Below are 10,214 nucleotides of genomic sequence, written 5' to 3'. Positions count from 1 at the left end.
AAAAAAATAAATAATTAAAAAATCTGTCCACCCTGAGGTAGTAATGTGAAGTTGTTCACTTACCATTATTAGGTTGGTCAAATGACTGGACATCCTCCGAGTAGCTTCCTCCAGAGGCTAAAAGAAGGGAACACAAGACAGGAATAGAGCTGTAACTTTTCAACTCATATCACATGACTGATATGTTTGCATGTATTGACAGATGAACTAAATGCTTGTAAATTAAAGCTCACATGCAATTACTTTTTGTATCTGCCATTGTAATAAGCAATGGCATACCACTGCTTGTAGAGAGGGATACTGGTTGGATTCTGGCAGCACTGTATTAACAAATAAGTAGAAAAATATATGGCAATACTTAAAGTGGTTGTAGCAGTTAGTGTCATAATTGACAGTGTCGCCACTGTACCTGGAATTTGAATAGCAGGTGGCTTGGCAAATTTTCTCCTTACACTGCCGGTTTCTGGCTCCCCATCTGACTCCACGCACACAGGATTTGGCCTTGAAAATAAAATTCAACATTCACAGCAATTGAAAGAATATAATTACATTATGCTATGCAAAACGCTCGTTTTCCAAGTGTACATGGGAAGCTGGTGGTGTAGCTAGTTGGGAAAGGTGAGAGATTGTAAAGGGTGGTTCCCTATTCACACAGGGGTATAAATTTGCACTTTCATTATGCAGAGTTTCTTCGTATTCCTTAAGGATATCTTTCTCTATGTCCCTTACAGTTCTGATGACTCTACGTCTTTTAGCCCAATAAGAAGCCATCTTAGCTAGAGAGAGAGGTGGTTCTGCTATATTATATTTCTTGTGTATAGCTTGGAGTGAATCCCCTTAAGTCCTCTTGTACCATAACCCTGAAAAAGGAGGGAAACAAAGAAAAATAAAAAATAATGTTTAAACTAACAATGAAAATATATATCAGCCAAAATATTTATTCAGGCTCTTACAAAATATTTTGAATTATATTAATTTAACAAGAAAGAGAAAAGGACAGAAAAACAATTTACCCTGTGTCCTTTCCAGTTGCAATGTTCAGCTATACTCTAGCTACACTACAGGTAGCCCTGTTGCGGGACTTTTCAGTAAAGGCATGTTGTTTACACCGTTTCCCCAGGCTAAATTCCCCACAACATGCCTCACTGTAGTAAAAGTTTTCATATCGCTCTACACCGGAACTACGACAAGCAAAGCAAATTGATCCTAGTCTACATACACTAGCTAACGATTAGCTCCATGCCGCTTGTTTTCTTAGTTCACCAATATAAATAAACAAACTGCTTCACCGTGGTGCTGGTTACAACAGCTTCGCCTTAAAGACTAACCGCCGTGAATTCACACAGAAAGTCAGTGCTGTGGCTCCTAAGAGGTGTGACGGTAATGTCATGATGATGACCTCGGTGTGTTTTCAAGGGGTCTTCTGGTGTTCCCCCTGCCCTGTCAATCTGACTCCCTCACTCGCGGGGACTGAGGCCGTTTTCTGGTAGAAAGTTTACTAACGTCTCGGTCCGGAGGGCTGACCATCGTGGTGATTTATTTTCATCACAAACACTCAGTGAGTTAAAGATAAAAACAGACGCTGTTTTTCAGGCAGAAATGTGATGTTGGTCTCCAAGTACAGCTGTGGTATTTTTTTCCTCATATAAGTTGCCAAAGACAGTTACAGTTACTACGTTACTTTTGTTTGGTCATGTAACGTTGCTTTTTGAGACATTTCTCTGTATTTCACACTGGTTCACACTGGTTCAGTTCTCCAATAATATGGTCCTGATACTACCTCCAGAGGCAGATCAGGGCCAGAGTGAAATTTCACCCCTGGCCGCCGGAAATTGGCTACTAAAGCCGTACCCAAAAGCCAGTGTGAATGGGGCTATTGAAACAATGTCGATTCATTGTAGGGCATTTCAACTGGGAACCGACAGGAACAGAGACATGAGCAGGGGCAGACAGGGGCTGACAAAACCATACAGAATACATACAATGACTGGACGAGCAGTGAAGGGAAACAGGGAGGGAACCAACGAGGAACAGGTGAGGAGAGAAAGTAGGGAGGAGGCCAGGTGTGGTAACGAGGGGGAGGATCACAGAGGAGAAAACCAGGAGGGAACAAGACTGACAGACAGAGGGAGACAGAGGGAAGACCACAGGAAAAAGTACAGGGAGAACTAAAAGGCACATGGGGCATGAAATTCCAAACAAAAAACACAACACAAAAACAGGAATCGTGACAGTGTTTATGTTTTGTTCAGGGGTCAAGTCCAGAGAGGCGCTGTACTCCCTAACATAGTCTCCCAAGCACAAACCCCCCTCACACACAAATGCCACAAAAATGGTGCCTGTTCACTGTGTGAATGTTAGAAAATGCGCATTTATTGAATTCAATAAAGATTTCGTTTTGTTCTTAAAACATAGCAAATCAAATAAGCCGGAGCAGACCAGTGCTGCTGTTCCCCCCAGGCATGCCAGAGGGCGAAAGCTCCTCCCCCACAGTGCTGCAGGTCAGTCGGCTAGCTGTTCACTGTCCTCTGTGGCGCGTATGCGCAGTCTCACCTTGGGTAGAGAGAACTGTTGCCATGGGTTACCGTTTACATTTCAGGGCCCGGCCGCCTCACTTTCACTCTGTGATAAACACAGTTGTACGAGGCGAAGCAGCAGCAGTTCTGAGGGAAGAAATAAACAGCTTGTTGAACAAGAGAGCGATACGAGTTGTTCCCGCTTCAGAAACGAACAAAGGCTGGTACGGTCGTTATTTCGTTGTTCCAAAGAAAGGTGGAGGGCTCCGTCCTATTCTAGACTTGTGAGTGTTAAACAAATACCTACGAACTTATAAATTCAAATGCTTACAGTCAGACAGCTACTGAGCGCGATCGGACCAGGAGATTGGTTTACAACTATCGATCTGACAGACGATTACTTTCATGTAGCAATTCACCCAAACCACAGGCAGTTTCTAAGGTTTGCATTCGAGGGCATAGCCTACGAATACCTGGTGCTGCCGTTCGGTTTGCCCCTTGAACATTCACCATTAGTGTTGAGGCGACGTTGGCTCTGCTCTGGGAGAAAGGCGTTCGCATATTAGCCTATCTGGACGATTGGGCTACTACTGCGAGCTCCAGAGAGTGAGCAGCGGCTCAGCTGTCACTGACCCTGTCGCACATCCAAATGCTGGACTTTTCAGTAAATCTACAGAAAAGCTCATTGACCCCGAGTCAACAGTTTTCTTTCCTTGGGATGGAATTATGCTCCATTTTGAGCCGAGAAAATCTGCCAGAGCACTAGGTGGCTGCGTTTCACCGCTGCCTTGCTCAATTTCAGTTGGGACACAAACTGCGTGAGGAGGCTGAAGATAACTCCATCTTGCATGTCGGCTCTTCTCCCGTGGAGGAAACCCAGTTTACTACAACAAGGGTCCCTTATAGGTGGTGTCCACAGATGCATCCCTGAGGTGCTGGAGGGCTCTGTGTGAGAGGGGTTTGGATGCCAGCACAATGCAGGCTCCACATCAACCACCTGGAGCTATTAGCGACCCTTTTAGCTCTGAAGCATTTTCGTCCAGTTCTGACAGGCCATCATGTTCTGCTCAGGACGGACAACACCACAGTGGTTTCCTATATAAACAAGCAGGGAGGGACACACTCCCTTCCCCTGTCAAAACTGTCTCACTCTCTGTTGCTGTGGTGCAGTGCTCATTTTCTGTCTCAAGACCCACACATGTTCCAGGGCACTTGAACCTGGGGCCGGACCTTTTCTCCAGGGGAGGTCCTCTTGTGAGGAAGTGGAGATTGCACCCACTGGTGGTGGCTCAGATATAGGACTGCTTCGGCAGGGCGGAAGTGGATTTTTTTGCCTCCAGAGCAAATACCCACTGCCCCCTGTTCTTTTCCATAACAGACCGCAATGCCCCCCCTCGGGAATAGATGTGCTAGTGCACACATGGCCCAACACACTGCTGTATGCATTTCGGGCTGTTAAAGATGTGAGCGTTTCAACGCTGGACTCACTCTCACCAGCTGCGCACGCCCCGTCACCTCCAGAGGAGGCTGACGATAACAACTGTCTTGCATGTCGGCTCTTCTCCTGTGGAGGGAACCTGAGGCCTTGCCGCCAGCAGACTGCTGGTGGCAAGGCCTTGGCAGATCCCTCTTCGCAGAGACCTCCTCTCCTCAACGATCCAGAGTGCAAGGGCATCATCTACTAGGGGCCTATATGCCTGCAAATGGCGGGCATTGGAGCAGTGGTGTCAGGACCAAAATGTACTCCCATTTCAGTGCTCTATTGTGGATGTTTTGACATTCCTTCAGGAGCTGCTGGATAAGGGTCTCTCTTTCTCAACAATTAAGGTCTATTTGGCGGCTATATCTGCATGCCACGTTGGTTTTGATGGAGTGAAACCAGGCTCTCACCCTCTTGCTATGCGCTTCCTGAAGGGAGTAGGCAGGCTGAGACCTGTGTTTAAACCAAGCGTTCCCTCATGGGATTTAGCATTGGTGCTTGAGGCTCTTTGTGGACTCCCATTTAAGCCTATTGAGTCTGCAGATACGAAATTGCTTTCATACAAGACTGCACTGCTACTTGCTTTGACTTCTGCAAAGCAAGTGGGCGACCTTTATGCTTTGTCTGTGCATCCCTCTTGTACCCAGTTCACTCCAGATGGATCTAAGGTTACATTGTGCCCCAATGCAGCGTATTTGCTTAAGATTATCCCCACAGCCTATAGCTCTATGGCTTTTGAGCTCTTGAGCTACTGTCCCCCTCCGTTTGCATCTGAGGAGCAGAGGAGTTCACATTCCTTGTGCCCTGTACGTGCACTACGCACTTACATAGACCTCAACCAGGGTGTGCGTTTATGCGACCAGTTGTTTGTATGTTTTGCTAATCCAGCTAAGGGCAAGGCGCTATCAAAAACACTGCAATTTTGAGGTTTTGAGGTAATCAGTATAAAATAACAAAATATTTTTCTCACTGTACATCACACTGATGGTAAACCTCAGTTAGCTTTTGAACTTCAAACACTTATCTCTGTGTCCTAGACATTTGTTCTAGTTACAAGTCACTTCAGACTAGACTCTCTGACTATGAGTTATGTGGCTGGGAAAATGTATTTATTTGTGTTTCTGTTTCGTTTTATTTGTTGAGAAAGAGCCACTGCTGTTGTCTAGTCAAGGCTACATTACAGCATATTCTTTAGTTCACAAAAAACATACTGTAAATTACACTCATGAACAAAATACATTTTCAAGTAAACATTCTTGCATGAGCTACAAACACATTTTGTGAATAGTCTTAAACTCACTTTCACTCCACTGTGCAGCTCGCGCGCCAAGTCACCCACCGTGTCTACGTTAAACACACACTCCCACCCAAAGGAGTTCACAAAGCATAAAGCAAGCATATATTTCCACTCCAATTTTGATACAGAGCATTAAAAACTTTCATGATTAATCATGAGGTAACTATGGACAGTTATGCGATTATCGCGATTAAATATTTTAATCGATTGACAGCCCTATTTCTAATACATTTCGTAATATAAGAGGCAACGAAACGCAATAGACCTCCCGTGTTTATTGACTTTATTGCATGTTTGTTGCACAGTTGAAAAGTTGTTAATTTTAAATAAAAATGTATACAATATTGTGGCTTTGGCTCAGGGGGTAGAGCCAGCGTCTTGTTGTTGAAAGGTCGCTGGTTCGATTCCCCTGGTCTGCATGTCAAAGTGTCCTTGGGCAAAAAATTTACCCTAAACTGCTCCTGATGAGCTGGTTGGCACCTTGTATGGCAGCCACCGCCATCAGTGTATGAATGTATGAATTACTGTAAGTTGCTTTGGACAAAAGTGAATGTTCTAAATGTAAATGTCATGTAGTAGTTACACAAGTACATTGACATCACAACGCTATCCCCAATTTGTTCCAACTTTCCCCTTTGTCCCTGCCATCATTCTATCAGCAAAACAGACACTATATTTATGAGTATATAGTTTGGTTATTGGCATTATCACAAATGGACAATTCAATTCAAAGCTTCACTCACCAAAGCCATAATTTCAATTTAACCACTCTGCCCATTTTACATTTATTGCCCACTTGATGGCACAGTAGAGCAAATGAAGTACCATCAAGCTTCAGCCCAAGAGTGAATCAGTTAGATGGAAATCTTCAATGCTTCATGGAGCTTTATCATCAGTGGAACACAGCACATATTCAGATTTATGTATTAGAGATGCACCTGTATAATTCTAATATTGACATGATATAGACCCAGTCCCCTGGATCATGTTTTTTGTGATCTTTTCAGTTATGTTATATTATGCAGCACAATATCAAGCAGGTATGCAAGAAGATCATTAAAACTTAATAGTGAAGTACAGCTGTAGTCATTTAACATAACAGCCACCTCACAAATGGTTAAAACTATAAACCAGCACAAAAATCACAATCACAAACATAAGCAACCATGTTCTGAACAGACAATGAACACTAACAAAAAGAAACATTTTTGCAATTTGGAACATAAATAGTAAACTCAACAAACTGTTCAGTTCAGCCCTCGGCATGATGGGAAATGTGGGCCATCGCTACAGGTAGATGCTGACCATGTTTCTGCTCTACTATCTACCCGACCGTTTCTACTGTTGTTGTTTTTTCACACAGGCGGGGATTGAACTAGGAACCGTCAGATTGCTAGATAACACCTCTACCTCGTAAGCCACCCCAACAGTGGTACAGTCTGTCTTTAATATCTGATTTGAGAAGCAGATCAGATTTGTGATTTCTGAACTACCTAAGTGCAACATTCATATCATCACACGTCCTCCTCTACCAAACAGGTGTGCTAAATCATTGATGTCTCTCTAATCTGAGTAGCCTACTTTCCCTTGAATACGAGATGGTTCACACCTCTCACTCACATATTGTGTGATCACCTGTGTACACCTTGATAGTAGAAGCTAGACTCAAGTGACAGAAGATCAGAAACTTCAGAGAATCAAGGTAAGCTAAATTCATTTGCATTTGTTTCTTACTTTTTTGTATAAATAAACTATACAGCCTGGATGACTAATGAAGTGTGCCAGGGGAGGCTCTTAGCATAAGATTTGGAGGACAAACTTATTCAGTCTTTTCCACCATCACAATTATTATGTGTCAATACTCCTAATGCTCATTGGACTCTGTATTATGTTGTTGTTTGTAGATTGGTTTATGATTCATCTGATGTGGTTAATTGAATTTGGCCTGATGCTACTAACTTTCTTCTGTTCCTTCTCCACTATGTAACTATTGCTGAAGATCACATGGATTCACTTGCTGAGGAACGCCTAATGTGCCTGTCTTGTGTCCTATCTGTCATGTTGCTGATTCCACGCGTCCTATGCTTTTGGCCTGTTTCCCCAGGTCCTACACAGTCTTGCCTGTTCAGATGGCTTATCCTCAAACAGTCTCCACTCTTTATCGATCATTGTTTTAAGACTTAATAAATGTTTTCCTTGTTCAAAATTGTTTGAATGTTGTTGATGTGATGTGAAATGTAACTGTTAATGCAGAGATTTTCCATGCAATGACTCGTGGGGAGTTCACCACCTTCATTATGCATTGCATTCTCAAGGATGCATCAGAATCAGAACCAGAATCAGAATCAGAATTCCTTTATTTGACCAGCAAATGGGAACATTTCTTTGTCACGGCATATATTACAGCCAAAGGACAGTAATATTACAACAAACAATAATAAAAATAAACAATATAATAAAAAGGTAAGAAATAGAATAGACTCGTGTGTATATTACATACAGCTTGATATGTAAACATGGCAGAATATAATTTAAAATGTAGGTTTACATAATTTCATTTATTTTTACGACATGTTTGAAAAAACCACAAAAGCAGCATCTCCCTGTATGTGCAGCTCAGTGAGGCACACGACTGCCCCCTGAACAGCCGCACTGCAGAGTGACATGTGTTCAGCGCCCAACAGCAGTACTGCAGGGTTCACACCAGGACATGTCCCCGCTCAACGGTCACGGTGTCAGATACCCGGAGGTGAGCCGGCCAATTAAATTCCGACGCTGCCTGAGGGCCGTCAACGTAACCCACCCCTCCAATAACACGCGCGCGCGTTGCGCCTGGCACGTAGAGAAGAAGTGAAAGTACAGTGAGCAGTATCATTAAGCTACTTTTTTGTGTCGCCCTGTCCTCCAGTCCGTCCGACTAGCAGCACTGAACCGTCGCTATGTCTCTACCCACCGTGTCCCGGTTGTTTAGGCGCGCGCTGAGGACTCCGCTGGTCCCTGTGGCTAATGTGGCGTCCAAACCTGCCAAACACAATATCAGTGGAGGGGTGAGTTCATGTTCTCATACTGAACCAACGTGACCGCAGCGGGTATTGTACCCCTTCAGGGGAAACATCTTCCCTGCAGCAGGCCATGAATCGATCGCGAGTTTATCAAGTGTTAATTGTTCCGCGTCATCATATGACAGACTATAGTCCTGAGCAGGTCTACCTTAATTTACCTGCGTCAAACCTAACATGTTCTTGCTTATGTCGTCCTTAAAACATTATTCATCTGTTAGGACTGTTGAATATCCTGTTTTTCTATGTGTCATATCATAGCTTATCATACGACTGTATTTTTTTAACACTTAGACAAGTGCGTCAGTCTCTCGCCATTATTCCGCTTAATTCCAACACGTACACACCCTGCCAGCTCTGAAATAAACAAGAAACTATAGACTTTATCTCGAAATGTTGTCATGGTAGTCAAATATTTTATGGTGCTGTGTTGTTAATTTGTTGTATTTGTATTTCTGTTTCATATTAAAGAGTAAACAGTGTAACAGTGTATAACCGTGTCGTCACTGTGTCGACACAAGCTGCCTGTAGAGCAGATGTCAAGTGACTGACCTTGATCAAACCTGTCCGACATGGCTGGCTCGAAACGATTTAAAAATGAGAGATTATAAATTATGGTAATGTTTACATCATTTTGCTCATTGTGACACATTATCATTCACAGGGACAGATTAATGTCCCACAATTTTATCCGGTCAGAATCATTAAATGGTTGGTTACATTTGTGTAGCTTATTGCCCCACTTAGAGAGGGAATGGCCTTTTTTATCCATCCACTTTATTCAGCTTTAAAGGTGCAGTATGTAAGAACTGGTCACCAGTGGAAGCAGATTTTTTTTTGTTAAGTCTTCACAATATGCCACTGTAGGAATCATTATCAGCTAAAAGACAGGTCTATGCACTAACATAGAACATTTTTTATGGACCCAATATCCGTTAATTGCAAGTGTCATGTTTAACTTCTTAACATATATTTATATATACACACATTCCTGTGTGCCATACTGTGATAACGACATTCTGTTGCACTGGTGTCTGATTAGTACTCGGTATGGAGTATGAGTTCAGGTATCTTGATAGGAAAGGAAAAAACAGTATCAGGACATCTCTGCTGCTGACCGTAGCTGCAGTTTGTTAGTTCAGTTACTGAAATTAACACAACTACCACAGGAACTTTGGACCTCCTAGCCAGGCTGGCAGAAGTAATCAAAAAATGGCATAGCCAAACCAAACAGTTTTCTGGCCTACACTATAGGTTACTTTCTGTGACATGATAGCTAATGATAAGAATAGCTAATTCAATAATTTTGTCTCATAAAAAGTGCTTAATTGTCCATTTGTAACTCTGATTACAATCAAAGTTACCATAACTTTTCTTTACACCAAGAGTAAAGACAGAGAGACAAAGTAAATTTTGACATAAAACACAAACCAGTCCCTTGTCTTATTATAGCTTTAATAGTCAGGACAGAACTGTAATGGTGAGACAATTGTGATTGTTCTAATTTCAGTATAACTTCTAATCAGTATAGATGGACTCCCTACTGTGATAACTGTCATAAGTCATTGGAGATGACAGAGAATTTTGGAGTACTGAAAATAGAGAGACAGGATAGAAATGTTGAGTGGTGTTTCTGCACCACAGACAGACTACAGAATCCAACTGTTTTTGGTGTGTTTCCTGTGTCACAACCTGGCTCAACAGTATGTGACAAAAGAGGGAGACCATACATAGTCTGTAAATAATGCAAAATGTTTTAATTAACCAAAGGAAATAAGCAATATAATTAGGTATCAGTTGTCAGTATGTATGCAGTGTCTGTGTTAGGAGTGTGAGTGTATGTATGTGGGACCAATATAGAA

The sequence above is a fragment of the Sparus aurata genome, chromosome 8 (assembly GCF_900880675.1).
Source record: "Sparus aurata chromosome 8, fSpaAur1.1, whole genome shotgun sequence".
In the NCBI taxonomy this organism is placed as follows: domain Eukaryota; kingdom Metazoa; phylum Chordata; class Actinopteri; order Spariformes; family Sparidae; genus Sparus; species Sparus aurata.
This window is presented reverse-complemented; position numbering follows the sequence as displayed.